General features: G+C 38.7%; 1 protein-coding gene across 3 annotated transcripts in view; it reads left to right on the top strand.

The window, feature by feature from the left end:
* The window catches only part of gcgra (glucagon receptor a), a 40,120-nt gene that overhangs the window by 7,407 nt on the left and 13,486 nt on the right, over positions 1-19,227 (top strand). The window contains exon 2 of one of the 3 annotated variants that reach the window (XM_039825322.1): positions 18,005-18,235. The exons of 1 other annotated variant lie outside the window; for it this stretch is intronic. The gene's annotated coding sequence lies outside the window, so the exon portion shown is untranslated. One more of the 3 variants, XM_039825321.1, reaches the window with a different exon arrangement.

Genomic DNA, 19,227 nt, shown 5'->3' with positions numbered 1-19,227 from the left:
GATTATTTAAAATGAACAAGGTATGGGAGTGAGAGTGGAAAGCAAAACGCCTTTGATATTTGAGCTCAATCAGGTGGACCAATAATAATTTAGTGCTCGCTCCCATATGTTAATACTTAACCTAACTTCTTTGGGTCTCTGGTAAATAGCACTCTACAGACAATCAACCTGCCCATTAAATTCAATCAGAGCTTATGAGTTGTCGATGGACTGAGATATCTAGCTTCATACTCCAGAGATCATGACTGAATTATGTCAGAGGACTCAGATAAGTCATGTTGGCCTTAGAGCAGCCAGTGGGTTGCGATGATGGAAACACATCACTTGTGCTGTCTTGCTCCAAGATGAATCACTCAATCAGGCTCAATGTGGCTTATATGATTACTCACTAATGACCGACCTACATGCTCCAGTGTTGACTGAACAGGGGCCATGTGCACTGTCCACGGGTCGCTATTGGTCAAGTTGTAGATCAGATTTGAGAGTTTGAAAATGTTCATATCTGGCTCAAATCTCACTTAACCTGCCAGTCCCGTGGGAAGTAAATTCCTCTTTAGTGCTCACAGAAACATTTCCATGCAGGGTAGAGTTAAAAGATTCAACACAGGAGAATAAATACCAGGCAGACAGAGGAAGATAAAAGAACACAAAAAGGTTTTGCTTTTCTCTGAACTGCTTTGTAAACCCTGGAGGAGGTAACGGTATCGAGCCATTTGCTGTTTGCTCAGATCCACACTACGAGGCATTAAAAAGAACCCCTCCTCTCTCGCAACGTGTGTGGGTCCAGGGTCAAGTGTAGCTCCTTTTTCTCCACAACGTGGCCTATTATCACAGTACAGAGCACAAACAACAGTCACTTTATCTCATCAACTGCTCAACTGGAAACTGTCGCAACCATGCCTTCACCATTGGCCCTGGGTCGCACACCGTCCGCATGACAACTTCCCTCCAGCCAGAAACAAATTAGCTGTAAATTCTGGTCCACCGTTCATTTTAGAGTGAACATTTTATTTTTTAATCATTTCTACTCTATTGTGATTGTTCGCCTTTTTGAGTGAAAGTATTACACGAGTATAAAGACGCTTCTACATAAAGCGTTTTTAAAGTCTGGCGAAAACATCAGGTGCTTTTGTCCCACAATGTGATGTCTTTAAGTATTTAATATAATAACAATCTTTCTTAAAGTTACAAAGGCTTCACACCACATATACAAACATACAAACAAGGGTTAAAGCAAATAATAGCAGGAATAATGAAAACATCTAAAATGTTGGTAAAAAAAGCACATTGTTCTTAGATTATAGTAATTTTCAATAAAAAAAATACCCAGAAGGAGCAGATTGAATTAACCTGACTGTCATACAGATTTTATGTCCCTAGGCATGTGTTGTTGTGTTTCCATCTGAAAGAGTGGAAAGAATCAAATCACTGTAGTTTGCATTAAATTAGGTCCTCATGCGACAAACACAGCTCATAAAATGCTTCCGGTAAAACAAAGTAAAGATAAAAGGGGGAAAACACAAATAAGCTGCTGATGTACCCTTTAAGTCAGAAAGAGAGCAATATTTAAACCACAGTGTTTTTGGTTTCAGTTGTAATTTAAAAATAAAAAAAAAGGTCTGAAAAGGGTAATTGCTGCATAGTAGGCCTATGGGGGCTTCGTACAGTGGTCGACAACGCACTGCAACTTAATGAAACCCACGCAAACTGACAAAACACAAGCAAATTAACATTGTGGGACAAAAGCACCTGATGTTTTCGCCAGACTTTAAAAACGCTTTATGTAGAAGCGTCTTTATACTCGTGTAATACACTCAAAAAGGCGAACAATCACAATAGAGTAGAAATGATTAAAAAATAAAATGTTCACTCTAAAATGAACGGTGGACCAGAATTTACAGCTAATTTGTTTCTGGCTGGAGGGAAGTTGTCATGCGGACGGTGTGCGACCCAGGGCCAATGGTGAAGGCATGGTTGCGACAGTTTCCAGTTGAGCAGTTGATGAGATAAAGTGACTGTTGTTTGTGCTCTGTACTGTGATAATAGGCCATGTTGGGGAGAAAAAATAGTTACACTTGACCCTGGACCCACACACGTTGCGAGAGAGGAGGGGTTCTTTTTAATGCCTCGTAGTGTGGATCTGAGCAAACAGCAAATGGCTCGATACCGTTACCTCCTCCAGGGTTTACAAAGCAGTTCAGAGAAAAGCAAAACCTTTTTGTGTTCTTTTATCTTCCTCTGTCTGCCTGGTATTTATTCTCCTGTGTTGAATCTTTTAACTCTACCCTGCATGGAAATGTTTCTGTGAGCACTAAAGAGGAATTTACTTCCCACGGGACTGGCAGGTTAAGTGAGATTTGAGCCAGATATGAACATTTTCAAACTCTCAAATCTGATCTACAACTTGACCAATAGCGACACGTGAACAGTGCACATGGCCCCTGTTCAGTCAACACTGGAGCATGTAGGTCGGTCACCACCAAACAAGAGAAACATATCTCAAACACAGACTTAATATTTACAGTCTATGATCTCAAAGCAGTTGCACACCGTTTCACAACGGTGCACACCTTCTGAGATTGAATGTGCCCCGGCTCTCTCTCTCTCTCTCTCTCTCTCTCTCTCTCTTTCTCTCTCTCTCTCTCTCTCTGTGGGATCGAAAATCAAGCTGTTCCACTTAGCGCTCCCCCTAGACGCCTGTAGAACTTCCATTTTCTTTTCGCATTTGTTTTTGGGGATTGTGTGATTTTCTTTTTGACTCGTTTGTGTATTTGCAGAACGTTTGTGTATTTGGTTGTGTTGTGTATTGCAGCGCGTTTGCTAAATGCTGCGCATGTGTTGTCAAATTTATGAAGATGTTTTCTTAATTTTCTTGTGTTTTGTCTATTTGCGTGGGTTTCATTAAGTTGCAGTCGGCCACCGTAGGTTTGACTGCAAAGGTCTAAACCAGCAGGGTATGCAACTGTTGAAGTGAAACTTAGTCAGTCATTACACAACACAGTGTTTCTTTTTCTGTTTTCAACACTTCAAAAAATCTGTAAACATGCTGCCGAACAACCCTTTCACCAAATTGCTCATGAAATGGATTGTGGCTTTAGAGTATTTGCTTCCAACAGAGCTCTAGATCATCATTTGGCTAATAGACCTCAACCAGAAAATGTGCCAGTACTTAAAAATGATGAAACCACAGGGGTGGTTTTGGCTTACTTTTCCTCCAGCCTTGGGGAAAAGATTCATTTGAAAATACACATGAGCTGTGTATAGGCACAGGAGTACTGTATGTGATTTTAATATAATATATGGTGTGCATGAGTGCAGTTTATGCACGGTGAGTTACTGCAACATACAGTATCCACAAGTGTATAACTTCAGAATAATGCTCTGCAGACATGAATATATAGGACATATACATACATCTGGAAGAAACAACTTTTTTTTGATAGATAAAAGAAAAGAGCAAAACGTGTTATATCACATTAAATATAGTCTATATCGACAACATTTCATTTCCAGGATTGTTCAGGTGCCACGGTGTGATTTGAAAACCTTCAATAATCTTAATGTAACAGCTGGACACGTTAAGTTATACACTCATTGGCTTTCTTACTGAAAGTTTGATGAGAAGATTGACATCAGTTCTCATGACGAGAGTGTATCAATCTTCTCATTCAACTCTCGGTAAGAAAGTTCTTTTAAAATAGGTCTACACCCAATTCTGTTACTTCAAAATCTGGGTCTTCATGCTCTTTGTTAGGTGATTTTTCAACATATTTTTTAAAAACTTTTCCTTAAGAGAGCAACACATATGTTAAACCTTCACCACATAACCAAATGTGCTTAATTGATTGTAGGAGTGAACACTGCTACAGTGCTGCTTGTAGTTAGTGCTGTAACAGGTGGCTGACATAATGGAAGGGATTTGAATTGCACACAGTCTCAAAGTAGTGTCAGACTAAGATCTTCCAGAGGAGTGTTTTTGTCTGTTACCTTCCAATGAATGAAGCCTTTCTCTTCAGTTTTCAGTTGTGGTAATTGTTAGTGAGAGTTGAAAAAAAACAAGTCCTCCTGCGTCACCGAAGAGACTGCTGATGTCATGTGTTTTTGACCCGAGGGGTGGGACGTGGGCCTCCACATGCTGTGTACACAGCGGGAGACATTGACCTCCATCACACACACATACACACTCCTTGCTGAGGGCTGTCATACAGGAAACACCCACACGGTTTAGTGTTGGTTCTAGTGACTTAATCAACCCTCTGTACAAAAGCATTTGACCAACTTTGAAATACTGTTTTTGGCTCACTAAAAAAACACATCTTTTCCAAGAATAATTTTTACATTATTATTATGTATGCATGTCTGACAGGCACCCTGCCAGCCATCAGTGCTATGATCTGCGCATTATAAGGTACTGTGTGTGATCAAACTCTCTTGCTCTTCAAATGGATTCTTTTTTCATCATTAGTAAATTATTATGTTATGTATGAGATGGATGTTGCAGTAATGTCACACCCTGCTCCTAAGATTTCAGTTTCTGTGGAAAAACAGGACTTAAGGTTGGAGTATGCTAGGAATTTAGTTCACGTCCAATGAACTTTGTCCAACCTCGTCAAACTAAAGTGTTTATAGTCGTTCCTAACGGCCACACTCAAAAGCCCATGTTTATCATTTTCACCATCTTATTTTAGCGTGTTAGCATGCTAACATTTTCTATTTAGCACTGAACACAAAGTTCAGCTGAGGCTGATTTTTGATGTTCTTTTTCTTCTTAGAAATCAAAGTATTCCACAAATTGAAATTGTGACCACCAAAGTGATTACAATTCATCCTGAGGGTGACATGAATGTCTATGTGAAATGTCATGGCAATCCATAATATAGTTGCTGCAGACTGACACTGCCATCCTTGGAGCCAAAAAAAAAAGTTTGAGGCAAGTTTGCGAAGTCTTTTTGGGCCAAGTAATGCATTAAAAATAAATGTACAAAAAAACCTTCTGTATTGTAACTCACATGCTGTATATGCATGTGAACGGCTTGGGGAGCAAAGATGTGACACAAACAAGCAGTGGAAAAGTTCACATTGTATTAAAATCAGGAGATCATTAGATTCATTTTCAGTCATTAAACCTTCATATTATGCTGATAAATGAAGCAATAACCAGGCATGTCAATTTAGCAGTTTTTCTGTTGAATGCAATTGGGCGTCCTCTACAATTTGGTCTGTATTGAGTCTTAACATGAAGTCTGTTTGAAGTTGCACCATCTGCTGGCATTTCATCATACACCTGCAGAACTGAGCAGGGCATTTATTTATTTTTCTTTGATGACCCCCATCACCTGTCTGTAGCTGACCGAACTCCCTTTTTTTTTTTTTTTTTTTTTTTTTTTTTTTTTTCTTTTTTTTTTTTTCTTTTTTTTTTTTGAAAAAAAAAAATTTTTTTTAGTACTCAATGTAATGATTTTGGCATTTTGACATGATGAATTGATGAATTGAGTGACTCAACCTTGTAATGATGCTAGTTGTAATTTTGTTTACTTGATCATACATAAGGCAAGGCACTCTGAAAGTCTTGCTATGCCGCATGAAGTAAAGAGATCTGATTCATCACATCGACTCTGTAATTACTAAGAGATCTAGAAGAATTTCATCGACACCTGCCAAACCTCTTCTCCTGCTTTAAAGAGCTTCCATACGCTGCGTTGATATAAACTAAACACTTCAAATATTCATTACAAATCTACAAACTGCTTCTGTGGCGTATTATTCATGCACAGACCCGTGCTCAACAGCTGAGGGTCTTTCAAGAGCTCAAGACAGCATCACACAACAGCCATCCAAAAGCACAATAGATGTTATTTGCAAACATATGAGCAAATGGATGACGGACACATTTAAATTCAATCCACTTCTTTACATATGCCCTTTTGTAGCCTGTTAGGTTATCACTCGCTACTGGGTGTAACTTCTCCAGCGGAGCTTTGAGGGAGATAAATCAATCTACAGCAGTGATATGTGCGTTAGGACCTAAGCTTAGACGTAAAATAAGAATTGTGTAAATGTAAAGACTCATCGTGAAGCACTGATGGTTAAGGGTCAGTGGATTGTGGGTAAATGCAATCAGTCCAGGGTTCATGTGTGTGTTCATGTGTGTGTGCATGTGTTTGTGCTGATCTGCCCTACGGGATCGTCCACGACGTCACACGGCACCTCCGATTAATATTTAGATTATTTAATGAAACTTTTATCGATCTTCTTACTGTTTTTATCCACTCGATGTCCATAATTTATAAATTTTCCGTCATTTCTGCTGCTAGCTCTGTGCTACCGGCTGCTACAGTCTAGTATAAATCTCCCATGATGCTTTGCAAGACTGTTTTGACGTTTTTCAACCAATGGGAAGGCAGGTCCATCACACAAAGAGTATATAGTCGAAAAGGAGCGAGAACAAAGAGTAAAGTGAAAAAGAGAGATAACTACGGTTAATGACCGTTCTACAGAGAAGAATGGCGTCACTGTTTAGATATTTGGGATACATTTGGGCCTTTTTTTGAAGAAATGTAAATAGTTTGTCATTTATATGAGTTCTAATGTTCATTATGTTTATTTTTGCACTGGATGACTCCAAATATATAGGATAATTGTTTTAGACAACACAAATGCTTGCTGTGTGTGTGATATCAATACATTTGAACATTATTATTTTGATTATTGGCAAAAGCGTCTGGACTTTTTTTGAAAAATTGTATATATTTTGTCAACTATATAAGTTATAATGTTTATTTCTTCACAGTTTGACACCCAAGACATATGGGAACTGATTTAGACAGGAGATTGGCTTAGCTTTTATTGTTCTGTGTGTGATATCAATAAATATCTGTGAGATTCATTTTCCGTTTTATTTATTTATTTGTTTTTAAGGTCATACAACCTTTTTTTACTTTCAAGTGACCTCACTACAGCTCAAATATTCTAATAGCCCAGTTTTTCCTGAAAAAAAATATGTACATTGATTGACTATAGACAACAGGGTTTATGTTTTACAAGCTTTTTTAGAAAATAAAACCAGAGGGAAAAGGAATTGTAAAAATGGCCTTAGGTTCCTGGACGTTAATTAGTCTCTGTTTGCCAACTACATTACCTGCATTACTGAACCACCTAAATGTTTTTGCAGGCTGACATAACTGCAGCTGTGACACACCTCTATTACAGCAAACTGACTAATTCCAAGGCTCATCATTTCATTTTTTTAACGAGTTTGTGTCTAAAAAATTCCCAGAAAGAGATTAGAAGAAAGTTTATTTTATATCCATCACACATCGAATGCTTGCTTTGCTTCCCTCTTGCAGTAAACAGTGTCCAAGCACAGGTCAAAATATGCTGATAGAAAGTGAAGAATACATTTGGTTAATGTTTGATTTGGGCAGCAAATGTTTGCTTTTTTTAATAATCAGATTTTCACAAAAAGGTTTCTGCTTTATTGAATTTTCTCTTGTTTCTTTGATATCGAAAGCAAATACTGTTAAATTCTTAGATTTTATTTAATAATTATTTTTTTAACGAAAGTCCTAATGATTAGTCAGTCGACGTTTTCATCACAAAACCCCCTCAGATGAAATGTATAGACTGTAGGAGGTTTTGTATTTATTCTTAGCCTTCTTTATCTATATTACATCTACGGCTATTGGAGCTGCTTTCCTTCCCTCGCTCTCACTACTGCTCGCTGTTGCGTGACATATTAATATCTTGTTTGCCACATTTTCTCATGAATGACTAAAGATGTTGATGCTGCATAGTGCATGCCAGTACTCTGCAGTGATGAGAGGTAGGATGTGTTATACTGTATGTTATTTTCCAATGTACAGACTCAGGAACTAATAACGCCGTAGGTCTTGTCTGCCTAATTAAATGTCTGAAAACAAACCTGGCAAGAAGCGTTGGGTGACATACATTCCATGTTCATGGATCAGCTCTGTGTATCTCAGGCTGAAGATAATATAAGACTGTTTGTGTGGTTATTTAATTCATAAGTGGGTTTTGTTGCAACTGGTGAACCCATAGCTCTTCATGGGAGAACACATGTCACTTGAGGCCTATGCATCTCTGCTGCTCAGAGCAGAACAAAAGCGTTACCATACTTGCCTTACTGACAGCTTTTTAAAATGAAATACACTGAAACACCCTTGTTTTTTTGTTGCTAACAAGCAGCTGGAGACAGAAACAAAACAACTTAGCTATGCATGAAAAAAAACACAAATGAGACACCTCTGGCAAAAACAAAATTATTTTGGGAGCATGACAGAACACTTGAGGCAAAGTTTACATAATGATGGCTTTAAGCATCTGCACTGTAAGTGTGTGTTTGTGTGGGTGTCTTTGAGAGGTGAGTAAGAGCGAGTGGCAGAGCGTAATGTGTGTATAACTGAGAAGATGGAATGGCAGATATATCGCTTTGCTTATCTCTCCCAAGTGGTAATGAGGAATTGAGTTAATTTAGATAAATGATGATACAGATGCTAGAGGTGCAATTGGAGTAAGATAACATGGATATATATTAGCGAAGAGGCGGGAACTGTGGGAGCCAAGTGAAATCGAGACAAATCACCTTGATTTACTTTATATTTCTCAGTGGGAAAATCCCCACATTATACCAACAGAATATGCTTTAAGATTAACAACTATGAACAATCTTGGATGTCTTCTCATTGCCAGGTCACATTGTTGTGACGTCACAGGTTTTTAAATTGCTTTTCTCGGCTCAAGGTTTTTCAAATATTAAAAGTCCATTGATTAAAAATATAATAGAAAGAGTCTTAATCAACATTGTTGTCTAACAGTCCCTTATTATACATCCATGGTTTAGCCCATAGATAGACTGTGGTTTAGCCCAAGCAACAACCTCCGGTGCTTACAAAATCAAGCCAATGTGGAAGTGCCAAAAACGGCAGTTTATTGAGTGGCCACTTGATGCTGGATCCAAAAGGGAGTCAATTCCCATGGACCCAATGTTAAAATGCCCTGCTTTACAGCAATATAAAACATGTTTACAACCAGGTACATTCTCTATAGCTAAGTTCCCCCTTTATGTCATAATGAACATGTCTCGTATATACCTTTTCAGCAGGTGGTATTGAAAATGCAGTTGTGGAGGTCTTTCAGAATAACAGGTTATGTTCATTGTATCAAAGCAATTTGTCATCCAGTGCAACAATCTTATAGCAATAAAGTTTTGGCACAGAGGGCAAACATCAAACTGAGGTTATACAGACGTGTTAGTGGCATACATTCAATTTTGTGGTTAGGATCTCCTCAGGGGATTTGGTGGTACTAATAATAAAATAAAACGTATCCTCTCTATTACAGGAGCGATTCAACCAACATCCACTGCATGAATGCTTTTACGACTGTTCTGTAAAGCCCCTCTTTCCTGATGCACAGGAGGAGATGTGATGTGTATGTTTCAGAAAAACAGCAACTGGTTTGACATAAAAATGAAACTGCAGAAGAAACATATGAAACCGTCATCTGCACTGACTGTCGTTATTGTTTCCTTGACCTTCTTTACCTAATTTATTGGTGCATTTTCAGTCAGGAATGCAGAGCAGGATTGCAAGTGCACTAATGTCAAAAATACCCAAGGTTATGGTTAGTTATCTCTTTTTAAATGTCCCATGTCTGTGTTTCTATTAAGCAGCCTTTGAGCATGCAGTGTGAACTCTTCCCCTGCAGCCTCTCCTTTTTTTGGGGCTGTACTGCCTCACTTAATAAGGTTTAAGAGATTCACTGTATCTATGTATGGGGTCCACTACGCTGTGCAGCTTTGCCACTGTGTATGATAAACCAAGTGTTTGATAAATTCCAGGCTTATGGCGGAGTGACAGAGCAGCAACGAGGAGCTCAGGGGATTACTATACATAAACACTGACAGTATCCATAAGAGCGCTACATTCAATAGATGTCGCTACACAAAGAGGTCACATGGTGTAGGGCTCACACAGTATCTTTCATAATTCAGCAGGTCTATTTAGAGTTATCTCATAAGCATTCAATGTTACAGAGTCGGAGGACTTGTGTAAGGTCTTCTGATGAACATATATATTTAACATTTAAAAATAATGTTTTTTTGTGTGTGAAAAGAGTGCAAATTGGGAGTATCTCTGAATGTGGCAACATTGAAAGGAAGTCAAGTAAGTTACAGTACATCCTTTATGTCTTTTTTCTCCAGCTCTTTCTATCTATCTCTCATGTCTATTGTTTTTTTCGTTCTTCTTTCCTTATATTTCTTACAATCCCATCAGTCGCTTGTAAACAGTACATACATCATATATCAGGAGCAGTCACATTGTTGACCTCAAGTCTCCTGAAAGTGTTAATTGTGGCTCTTTGATTTTTTTTTAGATCTGTTTTGTGACTCTGCTAAGTCTGATTTTACTCCTCATGATGTGATTTGTCTTGTATAGAAACTTTTTTATTTCCCTTGGGGAGAAATTGTGTCAAGAGAAAGTGAAAGGAATTTTTTCCCCTTTTCCTTAAAATCTGTTTATTTCCCTGAACAGATCCAGTTACCACCGGACTTAATTAGACAGGTTTATCACGTGGTTCTGATCACATGCAATGTTTGTTCATCAAACTGCGGCTCCTGTCCCTGAACTCCAGCCCTTATTAGGACTAAGCGGAGTTGTACAGTGTCAGAGCATCATAAGTAAAGCCCTTGCCAGTCATGTTTGATGATAAAATGTTAGTCATAATTGGGACTTTTACTATAAAGTAATAAAAGCAGCATCATTGAATCACTCAGCTGTTGGAGCAAACAACCAGTTTGGCCATTTATCAATACATCCTTTCACACATACAATTCTGTTGACACCACAAACAGAGCAGCCTTACCATCCTCTTTTGGCACAGGAAAATGCTTTTAGTAAATGTCACAGTAAGAACTGTTTTCTATTCCTCGATAGTTGAGTCAGTGTGTTTGACTTATCATGCTAACTTGCAAGTGTTGATAGGTGCAATTGCTGTGTTTGTTTTGCTCATTGATTGCTTGTTTATACCAAGTCTCAGGTAATTGGTGTAAATGTCACAGGGAGCTTTATAACTGTGACAAAGCAGTCATTTTATTCTCAAAAGACAATTCTGAAATGCTGTACTAGTTGTGTGCTTTATATGCCACTCTTGTAGAAATATACAGTCACAAATCACTGGTTTGCATTTGTTGCCCTGATGAATTCATTGAGCAACCTTCCACTGGATTTGAGGGTTTTTAGGAGCTGAATTGATTCGGGTTATACATGGTCCCTCATTTTGATACTCAGGGGGGTTCAGTTATTGGTTGGATTATTGACCTGTTTGCAGTTTTGGAAGAAGTATTCAGATGCTTTGCTTAATTCACACATATTCATGTTTTATAGATTAAAAATAGGTAAGTATTATTAGTACAATGTACTAAAAGTATCAAAAGTAGGCTAAAAATATACATTATGTAAAGTGGACTCTGCCAGTGATATGTTTTTGTTACTACCAATGCATTTAATGTTGTAGCAGGTTTACATAAAGCAAACTCTAAGTAGCCTAGTTGTTATCATGGTTGATAGTTAAATCAATAATAATGCATCATATTTTATAAAAGGATTACATATTTTTTATATTAAATGTGGGAAAACTTACCCTGATATCATTCTAATAAGTACATTGAGTTTGGTGACATCATACCACCTTTAACCTGACTAAAGGTCCAATCAGCCAGAGTAATTGGATATGTGGGTGTCAATATAGTGGAGTAAAATGCACAATTTTTCCCTGAAGCAGAAGTAGAAATAGAAGTGTAAAGTTGCATATAAAATACTTGAGTACAGTAAAAGTATCTCAAAATTTCATTCAAGTAAGCACTTAAGTAAATGTTCTCACTGCCTGGGTGGATTACATGCACTGACTAGGTTCTCTGCTTACACAACCAAATGCAATGTTGACTATTCTGGCTTTGTGTGACGCAATTTGCCAAAACACTCAAAATTGGCATGAACAGAGATCTTTCACTTGTTTTATTCTAAATGACCAGTTAATTAGGTGCATTCACTCCATTTAATGAATGCAATGTTTCTGTCTGTCTCCTTTAGACTATTACAAGCACCTTTCAGTCCAATTACGTTTTCCCAGATTGTGATTCTTGGCATATTATGTTTGACATATATTGTAAAGACTGTACTTTTGGCTTGACACATTGGCAGTGGCTGAGGTCTGCTGTGTGGGCCAGCTTTACTGCTGATGAGATGTAAATTAAAGGTTGGATCTGTAGTTGGAGTGAGAAGGTTACCACAGAAACAGTGAGTGCAAGTAATACAAACTATGCAGACATTTCCTCAAGTCCTTTTCCCTTCATCTTTGTGCCAGCCAGTGAATAATATCAGCAAGTACACAGGCAGAAACAAATAAGCTACGTGCTGAGCTAAGCTGAGACCAGACAGTATCTACAAGATGGTGGTCCCGCTCTGCTGAAACTGGCAACAATAGTGGTCTGTAATTTATCTGGTTGTCATCTCAGGCAACTGATCTTTGTTCATTTTGTGTTAGGAGGCAACGGCACAGCTGGAAATTGTTGGCTTGTGTTATCAGGAGGTGTGATTGTCCTGGCTTGGCTCATGATCAATATAATCCTCTTTTTAAAAGCAGTGTGCCTTGTGTAATGGAAATCTTAACAGTTTTGTGATGAAGAGCCCACAACAGGTTCTCCCAAGAGGAAACTGATACCTTTGCGTGGGGCCTGAAGAATCACCTCAATATATATATCGACTGAAATAAGCAGCTGCGGGCAGATTAGGTAAATTTTGGAGGGAGGAACACATTTTCTTCTTGTTCAATCAATCAATCAATCAATCAATTTATTTATATATAGCACGCTTAAAAACAACCATGGTTGACCAAGGTGCTTCACAGGTTAAAACAACAACAACAAATTACTGCTCATACATTTTATACAACAATAAAACATGTGTAATATACAGTATACGAGGTATAGTGAAATTAAAATAAAATTAAAATTACCAGGAAATAACAAACCTAACTCGAAGGAAAAGCCATGGAGTAGAAATCAGGGACAGTTTGACTATGGCCATACAATTTACTGTAACAAATGGGAGAGAGGATTTAGTGTATAACAAACTGTATAGCATGTCATCCATATTAGGGGTTGCTCCTCAATAGGATTAAATTCTGTGTTTAAGCCAGTGTTGTAGTCGAGACCACCTACACCGAGACCAAGTCAACACTAAGACCAGATTGTATCAAGACCGAGACAAGACCAAGACTTTGAGGGTTTGAGACCAAGTCAAGACCAAGACCAGATTTGTGTTAGACAGCCAGAGCTTCTCCTGTCTCACGGATTCACTTTCTTGGGAGTGTGTGTAAAGGGGGCAGGGAGAATGGGGTGTACAATATCAAATTAGATATAAGTCAAGTTATTGGTTGCATTTGAAGTTTTAACACATAGGCATAAATCAGACAATGCACAGGCAATTTAGCGAAATCCCTGCAGCTGTGGGCTTGACCGTTATTGAAATAAAATCCTAAATCCTTTATCCGAGACCAAGACAAGACCGAGTAAAAATGTGATCGATTTTGAGACGAGACCTTAAAAAATTTGTCTTTAGACCGGTCTCGAGATTAAGACTGATCTCGAGTACTACAACACTGGTTTAAGCCACAGAAAAAGCATGAAGCAATGACGAGACATGTAGTTATGATATAACAAAAAACCTGTAATCCTTAGCATCAAAACTGCACTGGCCTTTAGACTTTAGTTGCCAAAATACACATTGGGCAAGCACAATGAGGAAAACAAAATAATCCAACTGTACAGCCAACAGAAATGCCATTTTGCCAGCACAAATCCCTGCTTTCTGTCAGGACTAGTGACTGAACAGTGAGAGGATGAAGTCATTTTTTTAATGACTTTACTATTCACATTTTAATTATTTTATAATTTACAGTTCACCTCAAAATAAAAAAAAAGTGAGTTGTGAGTTGCCCAGTGTTACTAGCACTACTGGTAAGAGGAAAGTCAATGATTTATGATTTTAGGGTCTGTCTCTTTAAATAACAAATAAACAGCCACTTTATTCAGTTTTCCCATTGTTTTTTTACTATAACAATACTGGATTTTTTTAGACTGATATTAAACCAAAAACATAACCTCATTGTGGAGGTAATAAAATAATATCAGTCAATATATTGGCCAGGATGATTAATCAGTCTATTTCTTTAATCTTTAAAAAGTCCAATGTGGGCTCATTCTCTGCAGTGATGATTACTATAAATCTTTAAACTGGACCACTCAGTGCATGAAACAGAAACAGTGTAGGATGGCGAACATGGTAACAGAAAATCAAAGGCTCCCTGTAGGGTTGATGTTGCTTCACAGCCAGCACAGATCACAGGTCCGACACACACCATGAAAGAGTGTATGAAACAGCATCCAACTCTTCCCACACGCATGTACAACACAGAAAAGCCCCACACACTAACACTTACACAATACAGGTACATCTCAAATGTTATACAACCGTTTGCCATTGCTTACCACCCACATTCATCAGACGTGACCTCGGAATGAGAATGTGAATGTTTTCAGAAGAGGCTTGGAGCATCCAGATGCTGGGTCACTGGAGCCGTGACCCAAATGGGACACAGGTTAGTCGCACTCTGCTCCCTCACATTGTAACAGGGTCAGTGACAAACATTTTGCGGTTCAGAGGTTAGCCAAATTACACAGCTGCTGAAATCTGTACCACTGTATTTCACGTGTGTTTTTTTAGGCTTAACACTATCTCCGTATGTTGCACACACTACTGTTAATGTCATGTTGTCGTGTAAAATAGACACAGTATCTTCTTCCGGTCCATGTTTAATAATTAAAAATAGTTTGGGTGTTGGCAAATGAAAATAACTTTTATATATTGACTGGAGGCTGTAAATACTTTATGTTTTCCTCCCAGTAAAACATCTCTGGAAGCTAGGGACAGGAGACAGGTGATGAATAATTAAATGTTGTGTTACTGCTGTGTGTTACTATTAACATTAAGTGATCCCTTGTATTTTTGTACAGATTTTATTATTTCATAGATGTTGGAAAAGTTAGACAATTAACTACTATATACTGGGCAGTGAAATAACTGTTCTATGCAAACACAAAGCATTTGAATAATCAAGTGAGTGTGTTGATCCTTCAACACAATGTTGTACGGTCTACCTGCTGACACATTTGACTTGCATATTCATTGAAGTACTGTACAATGTCACGCTGTTGCTTTTGAGCACATTTCTAAAATGCATGCAGCATGTAAGAGCAGCTTAAGCCCAGTTGTGGAATATTTCACTAAGGCAGGGGAAAAGGACACTTCAGCAACCATTTCATCAAAATTCACTGAGGCACGGAAAAGGTAAAATGTAGAAGTCTGCGTAAGAGGCGGAGGATGAGCAAAACCTTCGACTTGACACATTTTCCAAACACAGCTCAGCAGAGAAACGCCAGCAGGCGGCAAACGATTAGCCAAGCAGTGCATATGATATCCTCTGACGACTGAATCCCCCAGACAGACTGACCAAATTAGGCTACAACCATGATGAGCATGGTTACTTGGTTGTTAGCATTAGACTTAGAATGTATATACTGTTCAACATGTTTTAACTAGGGGTGCTATCCCTCACAGGCACGTCCTGGATTATGCAGACTTGGTAAAAGTTTTTTTTAATACAGACATTTAAAGTAATATCTCCCTATTGGTGAAGATAATTGTTTTGTTTTTTTACTGCTACAGCAGCAATAATGCAGTTGGACTGCACAATGTTTTTTTTAGCAATATAAAACATTGAAAGTTAACTTCAGGACTTGGGAGCAGTTTCTCAGGATCAAAGAGCAGCAGCGTTTTTATAGATTCACATAGAATCACAGATATTCATCAGGCACACTGGGAGAAGGCTATTGCATAGAGAGAGAGACAAAATACAATATGTGTTTGGATGATGTTCATGCATGTTTAAGATACAAATTGACACTGACACACACTCCAAAAAAATAAATGGGCTTTTGTTGTTAGTCTGAGTTTAATGAGCAGCTAAAGTAAAGCTTCCTCTTTGATTTTTGTAAATGTAATCTTCACAGCTGAAGGACTTATAGCTACAAAACCAACCAGATGATCTACTACTACTATTTCCTGTCTTCTTTGCAGCAGCCAAGTTGCAGAAGATGTTGCAGCATTATGCTCCGTCTCCTCTGAACTCTGCTTCACCCCATTATCAGATAGTGAGGCTCTCATCCAGCAATGTCATACATAGTGTAACATCTGCAGCCCTAAGGTATGATGAGAGTGGCATGCTTTGCCACGGCTTATTTAGTCAGAATACATGAAGCGGTATAGCTTTAGAGTTATGCTGCATCTATTCGGTTGAGGTCTCTGTTAGATATTTCAGAAACAAAGCTAGATTAGTGAATGATGCTTCAGTAATGATGCATACCCAGAGGCCTTATCAATGGCAAGGAAAGTTGTATAAGATGATTGATGCAGGAGAGTTTTGCCTTTACTAGCATTTCTGCATTTGGAAAGTTGCATGATAGATTGTTGCTCTGGGGCATTTTGTGAACCGGACAGTTATTGTGTTTTCCAAGAGGTTTGTTTTTAACCATGCTCCCCTCAACCTGCATTCATGCACGCATACTCCCCTTTCGTAATTTTATTTGTTAGACAGTGTAATCAAATTAAAGGTAAGTACTCTCGAACAAACAAAAGTAATTGTTAGTGGCCATTGTATTGAGCCATCCAACATGCACTTGAACAAAGAGCAGTTGTTATGTTGTGTGGGACATTCAAGGAATTTGCGTCATTCATTTATGATTGTCAGTGTATTTCTTTTTACAGAAATATTAATAAATGACCAGGCATTATTTAAACAAATAGCTGTCTGTCCTTGCAATCAAAGGGAGCAATGACCTTTTAGTATTTCTATTAAAATTGTCTGAAAAAAAGCATCACACATTGAACACATCCCCAGGCACAGGTAACTTGCAACATGATGAGAAACACCAAAGGAAACAGGCCCGAACTATCTGAGAGGTCCTTCTGGCTCTGCCTGACTCTCAGCCATCGTTCCACCTCTTAAATCAGATGTCCAACAATAGAGATAAGAGCTCCAGGTTATTTCCTGGAACAGAAAGCTCTCGGGGCTAAACAACACATGTTCCAGAGGACCTTGATGGGTCTGTATCCACAAGCCGAGCAATTCACAGCTTACTGGGAGTCCAGAGCTGCAGCTCTAGCAGGATATCATAACAGCAGAATATACAAGCCTAATTAGCCTCACACCTTCAAGCCCATTAGTTCCATTCCAGCTCCCACCTAATGGCCGATGTGATTCCCATCGTCCTGCATTAAAGGCATCCAAGCAGACATGTACGTGACAAATTTGCACAAATAAAGCACAAGAGACTCACAAACATATGTCCTCAGGGTGTGTCTTCTCTCATGTTCTGGCTTTTTTATTTTTTTGCAGTGAGCATTTCAAGCAGCGAATGCTTATTTTAGGAAATGCTTTATTTTGAGTTCAGCTTTGGGGCATTTGGTGAAGTTACATCTAAAAAATATGCAGAATTATGCAGAAAATGAATCGGCCACAGAAAATGGCCACATCTGTGATGTGAAAATTTGAAGCAGGGTAAGAGAAGGACCTTTGGTGTAATTTAAGGTCACAGAGTAGGATTAAACAGAGAAGTGTTTTCAGTGTGGTTTTAGCGGTTAGTTACCTGATTGTAGGACATGCCTCACTTCAAGAGATTTTGTGTGATGTGGGCTCTACATTTTTGCTGAAAAAGTAACAAATATGTGGCCAGTGTTACTAGTGTTGGGACATAAAAATGGGGTCAGAAAGGGTTGAGAAACTCTTTATTTTTTCTCTGTCTTGCGTTCTCATTTTGACATACCCTCTCTCTGTCTCTCTCTCCCTTTCAACATCCCTCCTGCAGGACTCTACCGAGCACTGAGTCTGGTTAATCATTGCTCCTACTTGGTGCTAAGTTGCAGAAAGTGGTGCAGGCCCACCGGTGTGTTAGGAAATCTCTATATGTGTTTGTGGGAAGCCGTATGATCAGGAGCATGTGCTCACCCACATGCGTGTCAGCCTCTCTACTGTACCCGGACAGTACACATGCTTAAATGTCATGCACTCACAGAACGATGCCTAAGAACTTTCTCTGGTAAGAACTTACCCTTACAGTACAGAGATTTGGTTTAACAGAGCTTGATGCCCAGTCTGGTGTGATTGACATAATTTGGCTGTTTGTTTTTTTAATGCAATTAGTGTAAAGCATGAAGAGAATGTGCTTTTAACGTCCTAATGAGCCATAACGGATCCTGGAGTTCTTGAATCAAAGCCGACATCTAATACCAGATATGCTTCTCTGTTTTAAGCCACCTATGTTGATATATAACTCAGTACATAAAGTTTAACAGCAGTGGAAACTGAATTGTGACTTCAACATGTCTGATGGCGTTAGGAGGAATAAGAGTCAGTGCTGTGATCTCAGCTGGACTGGGCCTGACCCGACGTCAGGCCAGACAAGAGTAGTTCTGAACCCTGAGGCGCCCAGGGCAATCAGTCAGTACTAAAGCTAATGCTAACTGCATCCTGTGGTCATTACAGTGAACAGGCCATTAAGAAAGTATGGCTCTTTGATATAGATATCATCTGAAGTCTGACTTTCAGTAGAGCTTTTTAATATATAGGGTGGATACTTACATTGTGACTGGAAGCGTCTGGCGGCTAGTTCAACCCAGACTTTAGAAGCTTGTTGACATGTTCAGTCAAAACGTACACCAACAAAAAGTCTCTGATTTGATCTTAGGCTTTCTTGAGCACATACATTACATACTGTACATCTGTCATGACACATTGTGCTCTTATCTCTTGAACAAACACCATACCCCCAGTAAACAAAACCAATTCCAAACACATCAACACAAGTCCATCCTCCTCCCTGCCACAAGACTAGAACAGAATGGAATTTGAAACGTTTTAGCCAAAAATGTTTCCATGGTCAAGGTGTTTTTTGCAGAAACGTTTCAGATTTCGTTCCGTTCTCTGGCTTCAAACCAAATATCTCAGTGGGAGTTTGCGCCATCGATCAATAGACAGGTGAGTGACCTCTGGCACACGCTGACACACACTCGACCAAACACTGACAGGCTT

This window comes from Perca fluviatilis, chromosome 15, assembly GCF_010015445.1.
Source record: "Perca fluviatilis chromosome 15, GENO_Pfluv_1.0, whole genome shotgun sequence".
NCBI lineage: Eukaryota > Metazoa > Chordata > Actinopteri > Perciformes > Percidae > Perca > Perca fluviatilis.
The sequence above is the reverse complement of the archived record's forward strand: the minus strand, read 5'-3'. Positions and strand labels throughout refer to the sequence as shown.